The 22446-nt window shown below is 36.9% G+C and overlaps 1 protein-coding gene across 8 annotated transcripts in view; it reads right to left on the minus strand.

Moving 5' to 3' along the window:
• The window catches only part of MBD5 (methyl-CpG binding domain protein 5), a 486733-nt gene that overhangs the window by 64965 nt on the left and 399322 nt on the right, over positions 1 to 22446 (minus strand). For 2 of the 8 annotated variants that reach the window (XM_046019813.1, XM_046019815.1), the window contains one exon: positions 10440 to 10612. The exons of 5 other annotated variants lie outside the window; for them this stretch is intronic. The gene's annotated coding sequence lies outside the window, so the exon portion shown is untranslated. Of the gene's footprint in view, positions 1 to 10035; positions 10097 to 10439; positions 10613 to 22446 lie in introns of those variants that run through there. One more of the 8 variants, XM_046019821.1, reaches the window with a different exon arrangement.

The raw sequence follows: 22446 nt of genomic DNA on the forward strand, positions 1-22446 counted from the left end.
TCAAGAAGAACAGGTGTTTTGTTTTGTTTTTTAAATTAAAAGAAAATATACAGCCCATGTTCAAGTACAAGAGTTTCCTCCTACTATTCTGGAATATAAGAGTGGGAGTTGCTTTATAGTTAAGATTTACAAATTCCTGTCTATTATGGGGTACTCTCTTAATTCCTTTATTAAGTCATAAGGTGCTGCTTGGGGAAAATACACTGGCTTGAGACAAAAGCAATCAGTGCTATTGTGGAAAGCTTGAAAGAAAGAATGAAAGAATGAAATTGTTAAGTAAAATAAAGATGGCAAATAAAAATTTTAAAAGATTTAGTACTTAATCCTAATGGAGAATGTGATGTAACAGTTGCCAGCATTATTTCTGGTGGTATATAAGCCTTTCTATAATCAATTTAATATGTAGTGGGTGACTACATTGTGGGACTCATGAACCTATACTAAAGGATGAATTAAAAAATCATTTTTTTTGTTGTGTTTTATGAGTGGGACATATGGCTTGGGATAAAAATGTCCAGTGATAGCATCAACTACAGATTCAAAAAATGTTGTACTCAAACAACTTAACTGAAGGTGAAGATGATACACTCTTGAAAACTGTGTCAAAGGATGTAAGAATCATGAAAATATTAAAATTGTTTAAAAATTTTTGATAAAAGGATTTCTATTTTAGATGTTTAAAATCTATATGTACAACTTAACAAATTAAACAGTGTAAATAGACACATAACTAGTTAATCTACATCCCTAAAAGCCTACAATTTAAGTTAGCCCCAAACATTTTTGGGACTGTCTTTATTGAGAAAACAGGAGAATGCCTTACACTAAAAGGCTTCATGTATTCAGGCATATGCTCTATTTGTAGCCTGGGCTCAGAGACAGAGCAAAGGTATTGTAATTTAGCATATACTCATTTAGCGGAAAGTCATAAACCATGTGCATGGGTGTTGTAAACATCAACAAGCTATGGGAAAAGTAGCAAAAAATTATTGGGAAAAATGTGGGATATAAAGAAAAGTGCCCAGTAGTATCACTCCCAGTGGTGTCTCAAGCTGTTAACATTGCTGGGGCCACTCCACTGTGTCTATGCTTCTCACAGAAATGACCCACTTGTCTCCCATTCTTTGCACCTTTAACCATGACCCCTGCTGATGATGTATGTGTTTATTCAAGTTTCATTTGATAGTCAGCAGCTACTAGGTACAGGGTACTATGCTCTGGCTGGAGTACAAAGATGGGAGGCACCTCTTTATCCATAGCCCAGGGTAATGTTTGCCAGCAAGGAGCTGTTCAGTGTGGAAGAACATAAAGAAAAAAGGGAGGAAGGATGAGAAAGGATGGAGAGAACAAGGAAGGGTCAGTCCCACCCAGAGGAGTTGCCAGCACTACTTGAAAGATGGGAAAGAGACATGAATTTTGTGCCATCCTGGACTCCCAGTTTTGTCAAACAGTAACAGACCCTGATTATTGAACCTGTTTTTTTAATAGTCCTTTTCATGCTTATTTTATTACCTTGCTTTCCCAATAAAAAGTAGAAAAAGTTGGTGATCATTAGATTGGACTGGCTCTCATTCTCCCTATTTTTGAGCTTTCTGATCATTTGAGGCCTATTTTCTTTTTTCTTTCCTTCTCCTGCCCCTTTCCTTCCTTCCTTCTTTTTTCTTCCTTTCCTTTTTGTTTGTTTGTTTGTCTGCTCTTGAATGTGATGCCAACTTCCCTGAGGTAGGCTGGCTCTCTCCATTAAGTAATTTGTGGACCTGCCAGAGAGTAACATTGGATTGATTCCTGCCAAATGTCTCTCTCGTATTTCAGTAATGAAAAATACAAATATCTGATAGCTGGGTTTTGCTTAGACCAGCAGTTCTGGTCCTGGGACAAGCATCATTATTGTCAATAATGCCCAGGAACTTGTCAGAAATACAAATGCACAGGCCTGTCCCCAGACTTAATGAATTGGAAATTCTGGGGGCCACTCTGTTCTTTAAGAAGCCTCTGAGTGATTCTGATGTACGCTCAAGTTTGAGATCAACTGGCTAATGCCCCTGCCTCCTTCCCAGGACACGGCCATCCAATATCTCCACACTATGCAGGCAGCCAGTCCTCTATTGCCTTTTGGCCCCGGGGAGGTCATCCTTTTTTGCTGATACTTGGGCCTTCTAGAAGCAGCTCAGTTGCAAGAGCCTTAGGGGCTCCTCACAGAGCAGAGGTCCAGAAACTACGCAGTTATCATTTATTTATCTGTAAGTGGCCCGGATTTTCTCAACATTCATTTTGTGAATTTGGAAAATTCAGAGATGTTTGAAGGTGAAAATGAAAATTGAACTGTAATCTCACTGTTGAATAACAACCACTGCAAACCTGAATGTACTTTAATCATTGTTTTTAGAAAGTTTTAAAAGCACAATTTAAAAAAGAATTTATAATAATAAGCAATAAACCACCACTCCAAATTCACAATGAAAGCATTTGTCAGTTCTGCTTATTTTTAAAAACAAAGTACTATTACAGATAGAGTTAAATACTATCTCCTCTCTCATCCCATCTTTTTAAAGTCCTATTTCCTTCTCTTCTATCTTAAGGCAACCACCATCATGATTCCAGTCCTCATTCTTCCAGGTATGCTTTTATAGGTTTATTCCCTATTTATATTTTCAACATAAACAATTTTTGCTGTTGTTATATGTGTTTTAAAATTTTATATAAACACTATTACACATATATATCATTCTGCAACTTGCTTTTTAAAATTCAACATTGTTTGAGAGCTATCTCAGTTGAGATACACAGATCTATCTCTGTTGCAGATATATAGATCCAATTTGTTAATTTTTAACATCTGAATGGTATTGTATCATATGATTATACAACTATTCATCTACTGGCATATTTATCATATTAATGTTAGGTTGTAGAGTCTGTACATTCTCAACTTTTCAGATACTGCCAAGTTGCTCTCCAAAGTTGCACTGATTCCAAGTTTTTTCCATGTTACAAATGCATCTTTTCCTTTAAATATTGAATCATTACACTTTATTTTCATCCTGAGATTTTGACTACGGCGTTAAATACTTTTCCAAAATATGACTTTCAATTGCTGGATAGAATTTTAGGGGATATATCTGTATCTATAATTTATTTACTTCCCTTTTGTGAACATAGATTTTCTGCTGAATTTTCACAACTACAAATAAATCTGAGATAACTATATCTGTACATAAATCAATAGCCATTTTGTTAATTTACTGAGAATTATTTGCTACAACAGAGTTGCATAATTTTAAGACCCTTGAAAAGTTTCTTAAAGTGACAAAAGGGTAGTTTTGGGAAAGCACTTCAGGCCATGGTTCTCAAACTTTTGAAACCCATGTATATCCTCTTCTGCTATTTTTGAAAATCTTCTCTTTGCCTCTAAGATTCTGATAAGTTTATCACTTACACAGACTCATCATTCAAGATTTTGTGAAGCTTTATTTTTATAGTTCATATTATAAAAACAGTAGTTTTTCCTCTTTTCTTAATTTAACATAAAAAACTACATATCTACAACATTTTTCCTTCATCTTCCCTGGAAATTCCATTATTACTTTGTTTATATGGCTTAGTTTAAGCCTAATAGACACAGGTTAAAACAGAAAAGATAGAGTAGTATGAAAGTTACCTCCATCTCACTAACACTCAGAATCGGGAATATCTTACACTTAGGACAGAATTTAAGGCTTTTTCCAGTTTTGGAAGTAACAATAATATAATTCAAAAAGTGGTTTGTGTGTGTATGTGTATGTTCTGAGATGTACCACAATTCTACCAACATTTTCATTTTCCTACTTCCTTTAAATATGTAAATTAGTCTGAGAATTGGCTTTTGGTGAATTGAATTTAGTGGCTTGATTTACTTGTTTGCATTGGCTTCTTCTGACCATTTGGAATTCAAATTAGATGTCACGTCCTGGAAGACACTACACTATAAACCACAGGTAATCTCTCAGACTTTAAGTCACTGATACCTCCTGTCATCCATCTGTTTGTTATCATTTATTTGTTTGTTCACTAGCTATCTCTTCCCAGTGGAATGTAAATTCCCTCTCAGCATGGACGAGTCTCTCTAGGTCCTTCCTATATTCCCAGTTCCTGGTAGTGCCTGGCCTGGAGTAGGTGCTTAAGTGTTTCCTGAAGACTATGCATATTCTAATGAATCAACATAGTTTTATATTCTGATTTTTGCCACGGAGGCTTATAAAGATTTTTTCGCAATATATGCATCTAAAATGAAAGAGAGGTTTTTAAAAGAAGCCAATAGAAGCCAATGAGTATTAAAGTTGACAAAATATACAGAAGATGCTTTGCTTTAGATCTGTCCCTGAGGATCTCATAATCTCTGAGTGATGATTTCCGTGTAGAAAGTATGATAGGGCTTCTAAGAAAATTAACAGACTGACTTTGTGCTTTATTTGTAAAGTATATCAGTTTTATTTATGAAGTAGTTTATATATACATTTAATTGGATTAATAAAGAAACCATTAAATGAATCCAACCATATAAAAATTAAACTTATATTTCAATAGGATGCTAATTAATGCAATAGACCTTTTTCTTCATTTGCTTTGCTGACATTCTTGTCAACCTAAGAATACACTCACTACTTAATGCAGTATTAAATGTATATTTTAAAAGTATTCTCAAAACATCATGAAGACTATCAGATTATGACATCATGAAAACTGATAAGTAGCTATTCTTCATAAATCTTTCCAAATAACATCAAACATTATAATTTCTTTTGAATTATGTGACATAAACTTGACTAATGGTAAAATAATAAGTTGATTTTTGAGTCATGTAATATCATGAGTAAATTCTACTAAAACATTTAAAACAACATCACACGTTGATCTTGTACCCAGTGGAGTTCCTTGGATGTGTAGTAGGATAGAACAAATACCAGATGAACTGCTGATTTATCAAGGTAAGACTATGTAAATCAGGTAAAATACCAATATTTCATACATTATATAATTCTAAGCTATCATTTATACTTTCTATGCTATGTTTATCATCTTAGTCCTTGAAATATTTAAAGTAAATTAAGAAGTCTATTGGATTCCAACATTTGCAAGTGAATGCCTCATGTTCTCCCAACTGGAAACAAATTTCACATAAAACCTACCTCTATACTTAAATTTCAAAATAATTATGTACACACCACAACAGATATGATTGGATTAAAAAAATAACATCAGCATTAGCATTTTGGAGAGTAATGTCTGAGTGGCTACAACATTATCATTTGATTGAGTAATAAATGGATATACTGATAATCTTTCCATCATTATTAGTTAAATTATGCTGTTAGAGCAACCCTCAATCACGTTACTGCTTTCCAATTATCTTTCACCCTCCTATCAATTATTCAAACAGCTCCTTCACAGTACTTAGCCAGCCCTCCCATCCAACCTCCCCATCTGTTTCACCTTTCACCTATTTATTCAAGCTATATGCATTTTTATTTATGAGCACACTTATCTTGCAGTTACATCTTTTTTCATTTTTTAAAAAACTTCCCCTTAGATTATCCCTATATTCATTCTGGTTCTTATTGTCATTTGGTTCTTATCTTCATTGTATAGCCACTTCTTCTAAAACATACTTCTCATATGCATCCAATGTAAGGCTCTATCAGGTTCTACTATCAGGCTCTACTTACCCCAAACTACCCTCAGCACATTTACATTTGTCTCATACAGTTATGTTAGGGTACCATAAGCACATCTTTCCTGCCCTGATTACTGAAGCTCTCCAGTTCCAAATGTCTTTGCCCTGTTAGTGCGGAAAAGTGTAAACATTCACAACCTATACATGAGGGATCATATTTACATAGGAAAGTTACATTTTTTCACAAACTCGGAAGGTATGGGAATAGGTTCCTCAGAAGGAGGCCAGTTCTTAAAGTCAAGGTAACAAGCATCTTGGCCTATGCCCATCTATGGTTAGGGGAATTATTTATATCCATTTCTAGCTGCCAATGTTAAGCAATTTATACATTCTAGTCACACAGAAGCCCTCAGAGAGCAAAATGTTGAGTATAGTAGACTGCAATTGGCCTGAAATACTTTGTAGTTCCTTTTATCAGGAGGTAGGATTTATTACTCTGCACTTTGAATCTAGTCTGGCCTTGCAACTTGCTCTGACCAGTGGAATGTGATAGATGTAGTACTGTTCAAGTGCTGAATCTCAACCTTGCATCTTCCACCCTTGCTGCTTGGAATGTCACTGTCCCAAGAATGACCTGAACCAGCCCGCTGAAGAATGGGAGCCCAGGTGAGGAGAGACAAGCCATTAGTCCAGTCAAAACAGCTAAGGGCTAAGACATGGGAGTCTAGTCAACACCATCTGGACCAGGGATGAGCTGGCCCAGCTGAACCCAACCTACACTGCCAACCCACAAAATCATGACTATTTTTTCAGATAGTCAAAAATTATACAGAAAACAACCCGTAAGCCTAAAAATAGGGTTTTATGTAAATGAATTACTGTATTGAGCAGCTATGTAGCTCTACCCTTTATTAGCTTGTGACCTTGGGCAAGTTCTAAAATTTCTTTCCTTTATAAAACAGAGATTATAGCCCTACAGAATTGTTCTGTGGATACAAGTTAAAAGTCTTAAACCAGTGGCCAGCACACAGTGAGTATCTAAATTATTATTTATGCATAGCTATTAAAATCATGTTATGGAAAACTTAATAGCACTGTAAAAGATCCATGGTATTGTCAGGTGAAAAACAACATACTACAAATCTTCATTTACAAAAATGCTGCTACATATGTAGATGTGGAACAGAGCAGCACTGCCCTCTCACTGGTTGTCTCTAGCTAGCAGGAATATGAATGATTTTTATTTTCTTTATTGCTTTTCTGTATTTTCAGAATTTTCCAGAGCAAAAATGTATTGACTTTTCAATCAGGAAAAATATTATTTCCAAAAAACTAAATATTAGATCCAAAGATCAACCAATTAGTGCTTTCCTAATTTTTTAAAAGCATTAGGGAAACTTTTTTTTGGAAATAGTCACAAGCTTTGTGCCTGGTATTATGCTATTATTTTTCTTTCTGTTTTAGCCAAGTAGAGAAAAATATACAAAATCCTACATTAACCTGGATGTTCTTTTTTTTTTTTTTTTAAAGATTTATTTTTTTGACAGATAGAGATCACAAGTAGGCAGAGAGGCAGGCAGAGAGAGAGAGAGAGGAGGAAGCAGGCTCCCAGCCAAGCAGAGAGCCCGATGCGGGGCTTGATCCCAGAACCCTGGGATCATGACCTGAGCCGAATGCAGAGGCTTTAACCCGCTGAGCCACCCAGGCGCCCCTAACCTGGATGTTCTAAATACTAGAAAAAAAATTAAGATTATCCCTTTGATTGGTTCTAAAATGCTTCAGAGTATCACTCTTAATTTTCTGCTTGGACTATATCTCCCATCCCTATATTCTTGTTCATTAAAGCAACTTCTATTTATCTTGGTTTACATGTCACTTCCTCAGAGAGGCCTTCCCAGGTTTCTCCAACCATTAGTTGGTTTTCCAAGTCTAAACTGGGTACCCCTTGCAATTCCTCCTTATAATGTCCAGTATTTCACATATATTACTATACATAACTAAGCTTTCTTTTTACCCTTGCCATTCTGCATGACTGCAAAGAAAGAGCAATTGGGAGAAGTTAAAGCTTCCCCTTGTTCCTTTAAAAATATTTAAGGGTTGGGGCGCCTGGGTGGCTCAGTGGGTTAAGCTGCTGCCTTCGGCTCAGGTCATGATCTCAGGGTCCTGGGATCGAGTCCCGCATCAGGCTCTCTGCTCAGCAGGGAGCCTGCTTCCCTCTCTCTCTCTTTGCCAGCCTCTCTATCTACTTGTGATCTCTCTCTGTCAAATAAACAAGTAAAATCTTAAAAAAAAAATATTTAAGGGCACCTGGGTAGCTCAGTTCTTGGTTTGGCTCAGGTCATGATCTCAGGATTGTGAGATCGAGCCTGGCATTGGGCTCTGCACTGGTGTGGAACTTTCCTAAGATACTCTCTTTCCCTTTCCCTCTGCCCCCCATGCTCATGCAGTCTCTCTCTCTCTAAAAGAAAGAAAGAAAGAAAGAAAGAAAGAAGGAAAGAAAGAAAGAAAGAAAGAAAACACTTAAGGAAGTGGAAAGTGAGGGTTTGGTATACATATGTAAAAAATTCTTACTATACATTCTTTTATTTATTTATTTGAGAGAGAGGGAGAGAGAGAGTATGCAAGTAGGGGGAGGGGCTAATGGATGGGGAGAGGCAGAGAATCTCAAGAAGAGATTGTGTAGAGCCCAAGGTTGGGCTCATCTCATGAACCTGAGATCAGGACCTGAGTGAAAACCAAGTTAGAGCCTTAACTGGCTGAGCCACCCACGTGCCCCCATTTTACTTTCTTAAAAAAGCTAAAAAGTATACAATCGTCAGCTCCCAAATATGTATTCTGTAAAAAAAAAAAAGAAAATAGAGGACTGTTCAAAATATAATAAGAAGTTATACCAGCACATCTATAAATTAATGGATAAACTTACTACACTGCTAAGGGAAAAATTATTTATGATTTCTTTCTGCATATTAGCCACCAGCAGAGTTTGCTATTTCGCTTTTCTGTAGTATAGTGAAGTTTCTCCTAGAGAATACTTAGAAAAAATACTTGTCTGCATTTACATAATCTATTGTAGAGTAGACTAAAGAAGTTTAAGGAATAACTTTCACATTTTATCTGTACATTACTGGTATTGTGGCTACTTCAGGAACAGCTCAATATATACAGGCCAAATCATTGTTGAGAAATGATGTATATCAATTTTTTCCCCCAAAACTATACTAATAATGAGACAATTATGAAAACATCAATTTGAAGAGGTATATGCACCCCTATGTTCTTTGCAGAATTATTTACAATAGCCAAGATACGGAAGCAATCTAAGTTGCATTAATGGATGAAATGAATAAAGAAGATGTGGTATATATATACACAGTGGAATATACTCAATCACAAAGAAGAATGAAACTTTCCATTTGGGACAACATGAATGGACCTAGAGGGTATTATGCCAAGTGAAGTAAGTCAGATAATGAAAGACAAATACTACCGGATTTCACTTACTTGCGGAATCTAAAAAAACAAATGAACAAACAAAATGAAACAAAAATAGACTCGTAGATACAGGAAACAAATCTTTTGTTACCAGAAGGGAGAGTGCTTGGAGGGTAGGCAAAATAATGAAGGAGATTAAGAGGTAAAATCTTCCAGTTATAAAATAAGTAAGTCATGAGTATGTAATATACAGCATAGGGAATACAGTTGGTAATATTGCAATAACTTTGTATAGGGACAGGTGGTAACTAGATTTATCATAGGGATCATTTTGTAAGGTAGGAAAATATTTAATCACTATGATGTACACCTGAAAGTAATAGGATATTGTATGTCAGTCATACTTCAATTTAAAACTAATTAAAGAAATCCGTGTTAAAAAAAGAATGAGACAATTATGAATTATTCCCCTTTGGGGTTGTATAACATATTTCAACAACTCATATTTATATATTCTTTTACATACAAGTGTTTAGCACTTTTCAATTCATCTGGCAATAGACACCCAGTTACTACTTGGAGTAATCAGTTCTGTGGAGAGGTAATGGTGCCCCCTAGTAACCTTGAAAATCAGATTACTCAAGGCGGAAATAAGAAGACTCCTCAGCCATTGTAGAAACCCACCCAAAGATACTGTCTCTAAATATGTACCAATATCTAGGAACACTCAGGTCCAATCAATGCCTCCAACAAATGTAATTAAATGTAAAAGATAACTATAGTCTAGCTGTTCAATAAGGTCTTTCAAGAAGGAAGAGGAGGAACACTGTCTCTGTGTGTATTCTAAAAACAGGAGTCCAAAGCATATAATCCCTCAGTCCCATGAAATAAGTGAACTTTTACTGTGTTTATGTAGCTCATACATCAGGAACAAAATGAATGAGTAGTAATACCTGCACATGTTTTGTGGTGTCATATGAAAAGTGTCTCAAGGAAACTCCACTTAGCATTGGACTGCTAACTGGAATGCTGAGGGAGGCAGAGGAAATGTAGCAGCCAAAGAAAACTTATGCACAAGCATTCAGGTTGCAGAGGAAGGCAGTTTCAGTATCATAAAACCAGGTATAGAGTGTCTTAGAGAACATGCTGAAGAAAAGCAAAACCTGTAGAAAATAAAGTCTCTAATTTAACAAACAGTTAAACAAAATACAAGACCAAGTTACAAACAAGAGGACTCCGGGCCAAATCCCACCTGCAGAAGTGTTTGGCATGTACACAGTTTGAGAATAATAGTAAAATTAGTTGACTATATTTAAATTAAAGGATTTCACATGAAAATTTGCATTTCCTGCTTTACCTGAGAAACTGGACAATGTGTAATACTAGGTCAACATTCCTGCCTTTCAACAATTATCTGGAACGGAGCAGTGGCTGCTCCTTCAGAAAGGACTTGGCTCTCCAGTTCAGTGCAGTAGGTTCCTGCTTCATTCCCATCAGCCTGGCCTCTGTAGGCACTTGGGTTTCCAATCTCTGGAATAGAAAGGACCTTGAGATAAGGCTTGAAGGACTCACTGTAGCCTATGACAAGAAGTACAGCTTTTTTTTTTTTTTTTTTAAACAACCACTTAACCTACACTTCATAATTTCTTCACAGTGGTGGAGAATGAACTCTTGGTGGATCATCATGCATTATTAGTATGTGAAGGAGAGCTAGTAAGGCAGCTAAAACCATGAGCAAAGAGTTAATTTTCTTGATAAAATTGAGATGACTGAAACCATGGTGATTTTTGAGTTGGAGGAGGTAGAGGTTACACAGAATTCTCACCCAACTTCAATCTTCTATCACCCCTTCTTTCGTAGCCCCATCATCAGTAACATCACATTAGCATTATCTCAAGAACTCATCTTGGGATCAAAGAATTATGGAAGCAAATTGTACATTACCATTATTGAGTTGTAAAATGCCACCCCTCGACTTTTAACATTGTTTCCTTTCAGCAAATAAGAAAAAAAAAATCATAAGGACTTTCAAAAGTGTACTTGAGACCTTATCACCCCTTACTCTATTTTCTCCTAGCCATCAAGGAGACATTGACAAGGTTCTTTCTCAGTCAGGACAAAATAATCCTTGGGACAGTGTAGCTCATTTTGTTCTCTTTCCAGAGCTAATGAACAATCTTCTGATTTTTGTTGGATTTCATAGGTGCTTTGATATCATCAAGTTCATAATTTGGATATTTGGTACAAGTACTTTAGTCAATGAAAGCAAATAAACAGATAAATGGCTTATGTTTGGCTTATAAATTAATTTCTTGTAAATAGAGGTGATCTGTATCAGACCCTAAAGTCCCATCAACCCATGAGAGCAATGGCAAATAATTTTTTTCTTGATTTTCTTTCTCTATGTTTTAGAGTAATCTCTATGTGCAACATGAGGCTTGAACTCATGACTTTGAGATCAAGAGTTGTGTATCTATTGACTGAGCCAGCCATGTACCCTCAACTTTTTCTTCTAATTGGAAGAGTGAGGACCACATCCTGCACCATAATTACTACACAGGATGCTCCTCCATCTTTGGGTATTTCCTGAGAGCCAGCCTACTTTTTCTTTTTTTGCTTTTGGTTTTAGGCCAAAGCAGGACAGGGGAATGTGTATAGGACATGGTGTACCTATGCTGAAAACTGCTGTTCCGCAGAAAGCCGCCAGGAGGACAAAGCAGCAGCTAAGGAATATGGAACCAAGATTAAGTAACCATGTCCCTATAATCCTGATATATTAAAGGCACTCCAGACATTAGGTTGAGTGTTTTAACTATTTACTGGGCATCAACTACATGTGAAGCATGGTAATGGATCTCAAAGAACTGGACATAAAGAGCATACATGACTGGGAGGTGGAGGGCAGGGAGTAAGGCAATTAGGGAAACAGGAAATTGCAATACTGAATGACTGGCTACAATAGGGCTAAATGTGGAGTGCTAAAGGAGCACAAAGAAAGAGCTAGTCTAGTTTTCAGGGATCAGATGATCCCTGAAAGGGAGACACAGGATACATTTAAAGATGCACTGAAATTAGATAAAAAAACGGTTAGTAGGAGACCTCAAACTTCATCTCATCCGTGCAAATGATCTTAGTTCCAAAAGAGTCATATTGAAGATTTTATGTTTCTGTCTGATAACAATTCCAATATTGTATATATATTTTTAAGCTGGTAAGCAAGCATAAAGGTCTCATTTTGTCAGACCTTTTAACCTTGAGATGGGATAAATGATGAAGCATTAATGAATATTTTGGGCAGGAAGGTCTGGATGTCTGCCTCATGCGTGAAACAGAAAACAGTGACCTGACATCCAGATTAGCAGATACTGTTTTCTAGAAGAAATACTATCAAAGTACAATGATTCACTTCAATAAGAAAGTATTTTTAGATGTGAGTGCATTGGAAACAGAAGCTAAAAGGAGCAAGATATGGATGAGGGAGTTTTAGCCTGTAGAGAAAGTAGTTCAAAACCATTTGGAAGTATATCCTTCAATTAAAGAAGTTCATAAGTGATGAAAATAAGGTGACTACTATTCTAAAGCTATTCAAGACAAATGTATGAACAATATTAGCTGACTTCCTACCATCTTCTGGGAACAGCACTGAGCATATATTTTTTAAGATTTTATTTTATTTATTTGACAGAGAGAGATCCAAAGTAGATAGAGAGGCAGGCAGAGAGAGAGAGAGAGAGAGAGAGAGAGAGAGAGAAGGAAGCAGGCTCCCTGCTGAGCAGAGACCCCGATGCGGGACTCGATCTCAGGACCATGAGATCATGACCTGAGCCGAAGGCAGCGGCTTAACCCACTGAGCCACCCAGGTGCCCCAGCACTGAGCATTTTATACATAAATATATTAACTTGTTTAATCCTTATCACAACCCTATAAATAAATATTATTATTTTTTCTTTTCTAGAATTAAGGATATGGAGGTAAAAGAAATTAAATTACTTTCTCTTTTCCTCTTTGGTAATTTATATCTCCCTTTCCTATTTTATTGTTTTTCTCCTTAGTGTTTACCCCATTTTACATTTACCCTATTGTTATTTCCTCTACATTTTTGCCATTTACCCTTGTTATTTCCTTTGACAAGAGCATAAGCTCTGTGAGCACATGACCATATAAATCATCACAACAGAAAAAATTCCTTATAATTTTTTGCTTGAGGTTCAAGACTCCTTGAAAGCTGGCTGTATTACAACTTTTTAAAAAATTTCTCATAGCACAAAGTATAGAGCCTTACACATGCTGGAGTCAAAAATATTTGTTGAGTGAATGAGGAGTATAATTAATCAGCAAGCATGTACTGAGTCCTTGTCATGTTTAGCACTGCACATGTCACTGTCAGATTGCAAAGTACAGAATACCATCGATGTTCTCAAAGAACTTAACACCTAGGAACAGAAATAGGTAGAGGAATACCCAGGTGCAAAATAAGAAGGTCTCACATTTCATTACTTCCATTCTTCAACCTAATTATATCTGAAAATGCTTATTGACCACCTCCTCCCAAGACACCCTAGTAGTTTGCTGCATTAAACTTTCATGGAAATGTTTCACGCCTATGCATGTGTTGTTCCCTGGACTTAAGATTTCTTTCTGTATTCTTTTTTTTTCTTTTTAAGATTTTATTTATTTCAGAGAGAGAGAGAGAGAGTGAGTGAGCGTGCACAAGTAGGCAGAGGGAGAGGGAGCAGAGCAGGGAGTTTGAAGCGGGGCTCCATCCCAGAACCCTGAGATCTGACCTGAGCCAAAGGCAGGCAGATGCTCAACCAACTGAGCCATCCGAGTGTCCCTTCCTTCTGCATTCTTAAAGCAACCTTGTGCTCTTTAAACTCTAGGGTTAACTCCTCCATAAAGTCCCATCTTGACTCTTGCTCAGAGTGACTTATTCATTCCTCTCTCATTCTACAGTGCTATTTGCATGCCGACCACAATGTTTTATGCACACACATTCCTTGTTTCATATAGCTTTGTTTTTGTGGTTGCCAAACACATTACCAGGTACATGGTATGCAAACAATATGCTTTGAGTTGACTAGTTTTTCTCACCTTTCAAAATCCTAAAGAACTTTTTTACTCCCTTAAATATAATAATAAAATAGTAAAGTTCTTGTAAGTAAAATGTTAAAACCACTCAGTAATATATATAGGTGGCTAATTGTAGGTGTGTATTCAACCAAAATCAAATGGAGGCTGAATAGAATCTACTTTTCTCTTACCCTAGTTTCAGTACAATTTCTAAATTTGGGGACTGTCTGCAGTGCCTACAAGAGTGCCTGGCACACAAAGAATAACTTTTTGAGTAAATGAAATGAATGCTTGCATACAAACTAAATGTCATGGCATAAACTAAATGTACTATAGAAACTCAGAGATGAGGTAACAAATAATAGAACAGTGAGCTAATGGTTAGGAAATGTAGAATCTGAAATTTTCTAGCTCTATATAATATTTTTATTAACATATATTACTTGTTTCAGGGGTACAGGTCTGTGAATCATCAGTCTTACGCAATTCATAGCACTTGCCATAGCACATACCCTCCCCAATGTCCATAACCCAGCCACACTATCCTTCCCATCCCTCTAGCAACCCTCAGTTTGTTTCCTGAGATTAAGAGTCTCTTATGGTTTGTCTCCGTCCTCGGTCCCATTGTGTTTCATTTTTCTCTCCATTCCCCTCATGAGCTCCCACCATGCCTCTCAAATTCCCCATATCAGAGCGATCATAAAATAATCATGTTCCTCTGATTGACTTATTTCACTTAGCATAATACCCTCTAGTTCCATCCATGTTGTTGCAAATGGTAAGATTTCATGGTGTTTTTTGATAGCTGCATAGTATTACATCATATGTGTGTGTGTGTACGGCATCTTTATCCTTTCATTTGTTGATGGACATCTAGGTTCTTTCCATATTTTGGCTATTGTGGACATTGCAGCTATAAACAGTCGGGTGCACATGTCCCTTCAGATTGCTACATTTGTATCTTCAGGGTAAATACCCAGTAGTGCAATTGCTGGGTTGTAGGGGTAGCTCTATTTTCAACTTTTTGAGGAACCTCCATATTGTTTTTCAGAGTGGATACACCAGGTTTCTAGCTCTATATAACTTATCCTTAACTTTAATTTTTCAATTTGTAAAATTAATGACTTGGACTAGATCAGTATTTTTCAAATTATTTTAGGTGTAGGTCTCTTTTTTTTTTAATCTAATGAAATCTAAATGGAATCTGTAATATATAAAACAAAAAATAGACTTACTAGTAATAATTATTCATTGTATAAGACCAAATCATAACATTACTTATTAAAATTCATCAATAAAAATAAGGCACTATCTTGATTAGTTAAAAAGTATGAAGTCAAGACATATGGGTGAGAGTTGAAATTTTAAATAATCTTCAAAAGCGTCATTTATGTATTTGTTTTGGCTTTCTAATATGGATACAATTCTGGTTACCACAGAAAAGCTATTGCCAAAGGCAACTTTTTTTAATAGTGAATGTGGCTTTAGCAACATTAAGATCTCTGCAATTAAAATGGTCTAGAAGCTGGTGAGAGAGTCAAGATGGTGGAGGAGTAGAAGACTGAGATGACATCAGGTCACAGCAGTTCAGCTAGATAGTTATCAAACCATTCTGAACACCTACAAACCCAATAGGAGACAGAAGAGAAGAAGAGCAGCAATTCTAGAAACAAAAAATTGACCACTTTCTGAAAGGTAGGACGTGCAGAGAAGTGACTCCGAAGCAATGGGAATATAGACTGCGGGGAGAGGGGCCAGTTGCGAGCAAGCGGTGGAGCAACAGAGCACAAAACTGGAACTTTAACAAGTCTGCTCCACTGAGGGATATCGCTCCAGAGGCTAAGCAGGGGTGGAGCCCTCATGGGGACAGTATGGTCTCAGGTCCCGCAGTGTCACAGAAGGATTAGGGGTGTCTCAGTGTGGCAGAGCTTGCAGGTATCAGAGTGGGAAGCTGACTACAGAGACAGGGCCAAGGAGTGAACTCTCAGCTTGGGGTTACTTTGAACTGTGATCCATGGCAGAGTCAAGCCACTGCTCTTTGAGCAGGGACCCCACAAGTGGCAGATCTGGGGAGACCCACCTTTCTCCACTGGAAGAGCAGTGCGGCAGGAATCTGCTGGGTTTGGAGACTTCAAAAGCAGCTGTGTGCCAGAGGCAGAAATGCTCAGTCACTGGCTGGGTGAGCTTGAAGCACGGCCAGAGACCACGGAGATGGGAGTGACTGACCGCTTTTCTCCGAGGTCACATAGAGGAGTGGGGCCCTGAGCTCTTGGCTCCTCCGGGCCAGAGATTGGGAGGCCGCCATTTTCATTCCCGTCCTCCATAGCTCTATGGAAAGCATTCAAGGAAAGCTCCTGAGAGCGAACCCAAGCAGATTACTTAGCCTGACCCCTGGCAAGGGTGGCACAATTCTGCCTCGGGCAAACACATTTGAGAATCACTGCACCAGGCCCCTCTTCCAGAAGATTAGCAAGAACATTCAGCCAAGACCAAGTTCACTGATCAAGGAGAACAGCAGAATTCCAGAGGAGGGGAAAGCAAAGCATGGAATTCATGGCTTTCTCCCCAAGATTCTTTAGTCTTGCAAGGTTAATTAAGTTTCTTTAATTTTATTTTTTTCTTATTCTAGTTTTTTAAGCTTTTCCCCATTCCTCTTTTAACTTTTTTTAAACTAGTTTATCTTAACAATACCTTTCTAAAAAAAATATTTTTAAACATTCATTAGTGTAGTCATATTTTATCCTTCATTATATCTAACTTTATTTTTTTTATACATATAGGGTTTTTTCTTCTAAAAAATTTTGGGATACAATTATTTCTAATAGATCAAAATATACTCCAAATCCAGCACAGGGCTTTGTTCCAGTCTCCAGCCTAAGCAAATTCTCTCTCCTTTCTTTTTCTTTCATTTTCCAACCAATTTATCTTATCAATTCCTTTTTTAAGAAATTTTTAAAAATTCTCATCTTTATAGTCATATTCCATCCCTTCATCCTGTTTACCCTTATTTGTGTGTATGTATATATATATATATATATATATATATATATATATAAAAGTTTTTCTTTCTTTAAAATTTTGGGAGGTAGTTTCTTCTAAGTGACCAAATACATCCAAAATCAAGTGGGTGGGTGGGTGACTCTGTTCTATTCACCATTCTAATATATATGTGTGTGTGTGTGTGTGTGTGTGTGTATTTCATAAATATGTATATGTATGTGTATATATATGTGTGTAATTTTTTTTAAATTGGTTTTAATTTTTTTTTTTTACCTCCTTTCTTCTCCCCCCAATTTGGGGATCTCTTGTGATCTGGTTAGCATACATTTTTCTGGGGTCTTTGCTACCCTTTTAGCATTTTATTCTCTCATTCATATATTCTTATCTGGATAAAATGACAGGGCACTCAAACTCACCACAAAAAAAAAAAAAAAAAAGAAAAAGAAAAGAACAAGAGGCAGGACTGAAGGCTAGGGACCTAATCAATATGGACATTGGTAGTATGTCTGATCTAGAGTTCAGAATGACGGTTCTCAAGGTGCTAGCTGGGCTCAAAAAATGTATGGAAGATATTAGAGAAACGCTGTATGGAAAAATAAAATCCCTTTCTGGAGGAATAAAAGAACTAAAATCTAACCAAGCTGAAAACAAAAGAGGTATTAATGAAGTGTAATCAAGAATGGGGGCTCTTGGGTGCCTGGGTGGATCAGTGGTTAAGCCTCTGCCTTCGGCTCAGGTCATGATCTCAGGGTCCTGGGATCGAGTCCCGCATTGGTCTCTCTGCTCCGTGGGGAGCCTGCTTCCTCCTCTCTCTCTCTCTCTCTCTGCCTGCCTTTCTGCCTACTTGTGATCTCTGTCTGTCAAATAAATAAATAAAATATTAAAAAAATAATTAAAAAAAAAGAATGGAGGCTCTTACTGCAAGGATAAATGAAGCAGAAGAGAGAATTAGTGATATAGAAGACTAAATGATGGAGAATAAAGAAGCTGAGCAAAGAGAGACAAACAACTATTGGACCATTAGGGGAGAATTTGAGAGATATGTGATACCATAAAACAGAACAATATTAGAATAATTGCGATTCCAGAAGAAGAAGAAAGAGGGGAGGTAGAAGGTATATTGGAGAAAGTTATAGTAGAGAATTTCCCTAATATGGCAAAGGGAACAAGCATCAAAAGCCAGGAGGCACAGAACCCCCTCAAAATCAATAAAAACAGGTTCACACATTATTATCTAATAGTAAAACTTACAAGTCTTAGTGACAAAAAGAAAAGCCTGAGAGCAGCTCAGGACTAGAAGTCTGTAACATACAATGGCAAAATTATTAGACTGACAGCAGACTTATCCACAGAGACCTGGCAGGCCAGAAAGAACTGGCATGATATATTCAGAGCACTAAATGAGAAAAATATGCAGGCAAGAATATTATATCCAGCTAGGCTATCATTGAAAATAGAAGGAGAGATAAAAAGCTTCCAGGACAAACAAAAACTAAAAGAATTTATAAACTCCAAACCAGCTCTACAGGAAATATTGAAAGTGATCCTCTAAACAAAGAGAGAGCCTAAAAGTAGCAGACCAGAAAGGAACAGAAACAATATACAGTAACAGTCACCTTACAGGTAATACAATGGCACTAAATTCATATATTTCAATAGTTACCCTGAATGTAAATGGGCTAAATGTCTCAATCAAAAGACACAGGTTATCAGAATGGATAAAAAAACAAAACCCATCAATATGCTATCTACAAGAAACTCATTTTAGACCCAAAGACACCTCCAGATTTAAAGTGAGGGGGTGGAAAACAACTTATCATGCTAATGGACATCAGAAGAAAGCTGGGGTGGCAATCCTTATATCATATTAATTAGGTTTTAAGCCAAAGACTATAATAAGAGATGAGGAAGGACACTATATCATACTCAAAGGGTCTGTCCAACAAGAAGATCTAACAATTTTAAATATCTATGCCCCTAACATGGGAGCAACCAACTATATAAACCAATTAATAACAAAAATCAAAGAAATACATCGACACTAATAGAATAATAGTAGGGGACTTTAACACGCCCCTCCCTGAAATGGACAGATCATCCAAGCAAAAGATCAACAAGGAAATAAAGGCCTTAAAGACACACTGGACCAGATGGGCATCACAGATATACTGAGAACATTCTATCCCCAAACAGCAGAATATACATTCTTCTCTAGTGCACATGGAACATTCTCCAGAATAGATCACATCCTGGGTAACAAATCAGGTCTCAACTGGTACCAAAAGATTGGGATCATTCCCTGCATATTTTCAGACCACAATGCTCTGAAGCTAGAACTCAATCACAAGAAGAAAACTGGAAAGAACTCAAATACATGGAGGCTAAAGGGCAAACATTTAAAGAAGAATTAATACCTAATCCCTGAAACTATTCCAAAAAATAGAAAAAGGAAAACTTCCAAACTCCTTTTATGAGGCCAGCATTACTTTGCTCCCAAAGCCAGACAAAGACCCCATCAAAAAAGAGAATTAAGGCCAATTACCTTGATGAACACAGATGCGAAAATTTTCACCAAAATACTAGCCAATAGGATCCAAGAGTACATTAAAAGGATTATTCACCATGACCAAGTGGGATTTATTCCAGGGCTGCAAGGTTGGTTCAACATCTGCAAATCAAGCAATGTGATACAATACTTTAAGAAAGAACAAGAACCATATGATACTCTCAATAGATGCTGGAAAAGCATTTGACAAAGTATAGCATCCTTTCTTCATCAAAACTCTTCAAAGTGTAGGGATAGAGCACATACCTCAATATTATCAAAGCCATCTATGAAAAACCCACTGCAAATATCACTCTCAATGGAGAAAAACTGAGAGTTTTTCCACAAAGGTCAGGAACATGACAGGGATGTCCATTATCACCACTACTATTCAACATAGTACCAGAAATCCTAGCCTCAGCAATCAGACAACAAAAAGAAATTAAAGGCATCCAAATTGGCAAAGAAGTCAAACTATTACTCTTTGCAGATGATATGATACTTTATATGGAAAACCTAAAAGACTCCACTCCAAATCTGCTAGAACTTGTACAGGAATTCAGTAAAGTATCAGGATATAAAATCAATGCAAATAAATCAGTTGCCTTTCTATACACCAACAAGAGAGAAGAAAGAGAAATTAAGGAGTTAATCTCATTTATAATTGCGCCCAAAAGCATAAGATATCTAGGAATAACCTAACCAAAGAGGCAAAGAATCTGTACTCAGAAAACAGAAAGTACTCATGAAAGAACCTGAGGAAGACACAAAGAAATGGAAACATGTTCCATGCTCATGTATTGGAAGAACAAATATTGTGATTGGAATAAATTGGAACAAATATTGTGAAAATGTCTATGCTACCTAAAGCAATCTACATGTTTAATGCAATCCCTATCAAAACACCATCAATTTTTTTTCAAAGAAATGGAACAAATAATCCTAAAATTTATATGGAACCAGAAAAGAACCTGAATAGCCAGAGGAATGTTGAAAAAGAAAGCCAATGTTGGTGGAATCACAATTCCTGATTTCAAGCTCTATTACAAAGCTGTCATCATCAAGGCAGTATGGTATTGGCACAAAGACAGACACATAGATCAATGGAACAGAATAGAGTCCAGAAATAGACCCTCAACTTTATGGTCAACTGATCTTTGACAATGCAGGAAAGAATATCCAATGGAAAAAAGACAGTCTCTTCAACAAATAGTGTTTGGAAATTGGACAGGCACATGCAGAAAAATCAAACTGGACTATTTCCTTATACCACACACGAAAACAGACTCAAACTGGATGAAAGACCTCAATATGAGACAGGAATCCATCAAAATCCTTGAGGACAACAAAGACGGCAACCTCTTCCACCTCAGCTGCAGCAACTTCTTCCCTTCGCCAAAGGCAAGGGAAGCAAGGGCAAAAATGAACTATTGGGACTTCATCAAGATCAAAAGCTTTTGCATGGCAAAGGAAACAGTCAACAAAACCAAAAAACAGCTGACAGAATGGGAGATGATATTTACAAATGCCATATCAGATAAAGGGCTAGTATCCAAAATCTATAAAGAACTTATCAAACTCAACACCCAAAGAACAAAGAATCCAATCAAGAAATAGGCAGAGGACATGAACAGACATTTCTGCAAAGAAGACATCCAGATGGCCAACAGACATGAAAAAGTGCTCCACATCACTCGGCATCAGGGAAATACAAATCAAAACCACAATGAGATACCGCCTCACACCAGTCAGAATGGCTAAAATTAACCAGTGAGGAATTGACAGATGCTGGGAGGATGTAGAGAATGGGGAACCCTCCTACACTGTTGGTGGGAATGCAAGCTGATGCAGCCGTTTTGGAAAACAGCATGGAGATTCCTTAAAAAGTTGAAAATAGAGCTACCCTATGACCCAGCAATTGCACTACTGGGTATTTACTCTAAAGATACAAATGCAGTGATCCGAAGGTGCATGTGTACCGAATGTTTATAGCAGCAACATCCACAATAGCCAAACTATGGAAAGAAGCTAGATGTCCATGAACAGATGAATGGATAAAGAAGAGGTGGTATATCTATATACAATGGAATACCATGCAGCCATCAAAAAATGAAATCTTGCCATTTGCAATAACGTGGATGGAACTAGAGGGTGTTATGGTGAGTGACATAAGTCAATCAGAGAAAGACGATTATCATATGATCTCCCTGATATGAGGAAATCGAGAAGCAAAGGTGGGGGTTTGGAGGGTAGGGTAGGAAAAAATGAAACAAGGTGGGATTGGGAGGAGGACAAACCATAAGAGACTCTTAATCTCACAAAGGAAACTGAGGGTTGCTGTGGGGAGGGGGATATGGAGAGGGTGGTTGGGTTATGGACATTGGGGAGGGTATGTGCTATGGTGAGTGCTGTGAAGTGTGTGAGCCTGACAATTTACAGACCTGTACCTCTGGGGTAAATAATACATTATACGTTAATAAAAAAAAAAAAAAAAAGAAAAAATAACATGGTCTAGAAGCTTGAAGGAAGGAATAGTAAATAAAATCTTGTTTTCAAGACTGAATGAGTTTATCTAATCATTACTCATGTTTCTGGGCATAAGTGTGAAATATGGGCAAGAAACACTCAAAACTAAAATTAAGCAAGGAAACTTCCTTTAATACAATATTATCATATTAATTTGCCATTGCAAAACAGTTAAGGAGTGATACATGTCTGTATTTATTCAATGAGGCATACATGCTGCAG

The sequence above is a fragment of the Meles meles genome, chromosome 9, assembly GCF_922984935.1.
Source record: "Meles meles chromosome 9, mMelMel3.1 paternal haplotype, whole genome shotgun sequence".
NCBI lineage: Eukaryota > Metazoa > Chordata > Mammalia > Carnivora > Mustelidae > Meles > Meles meles.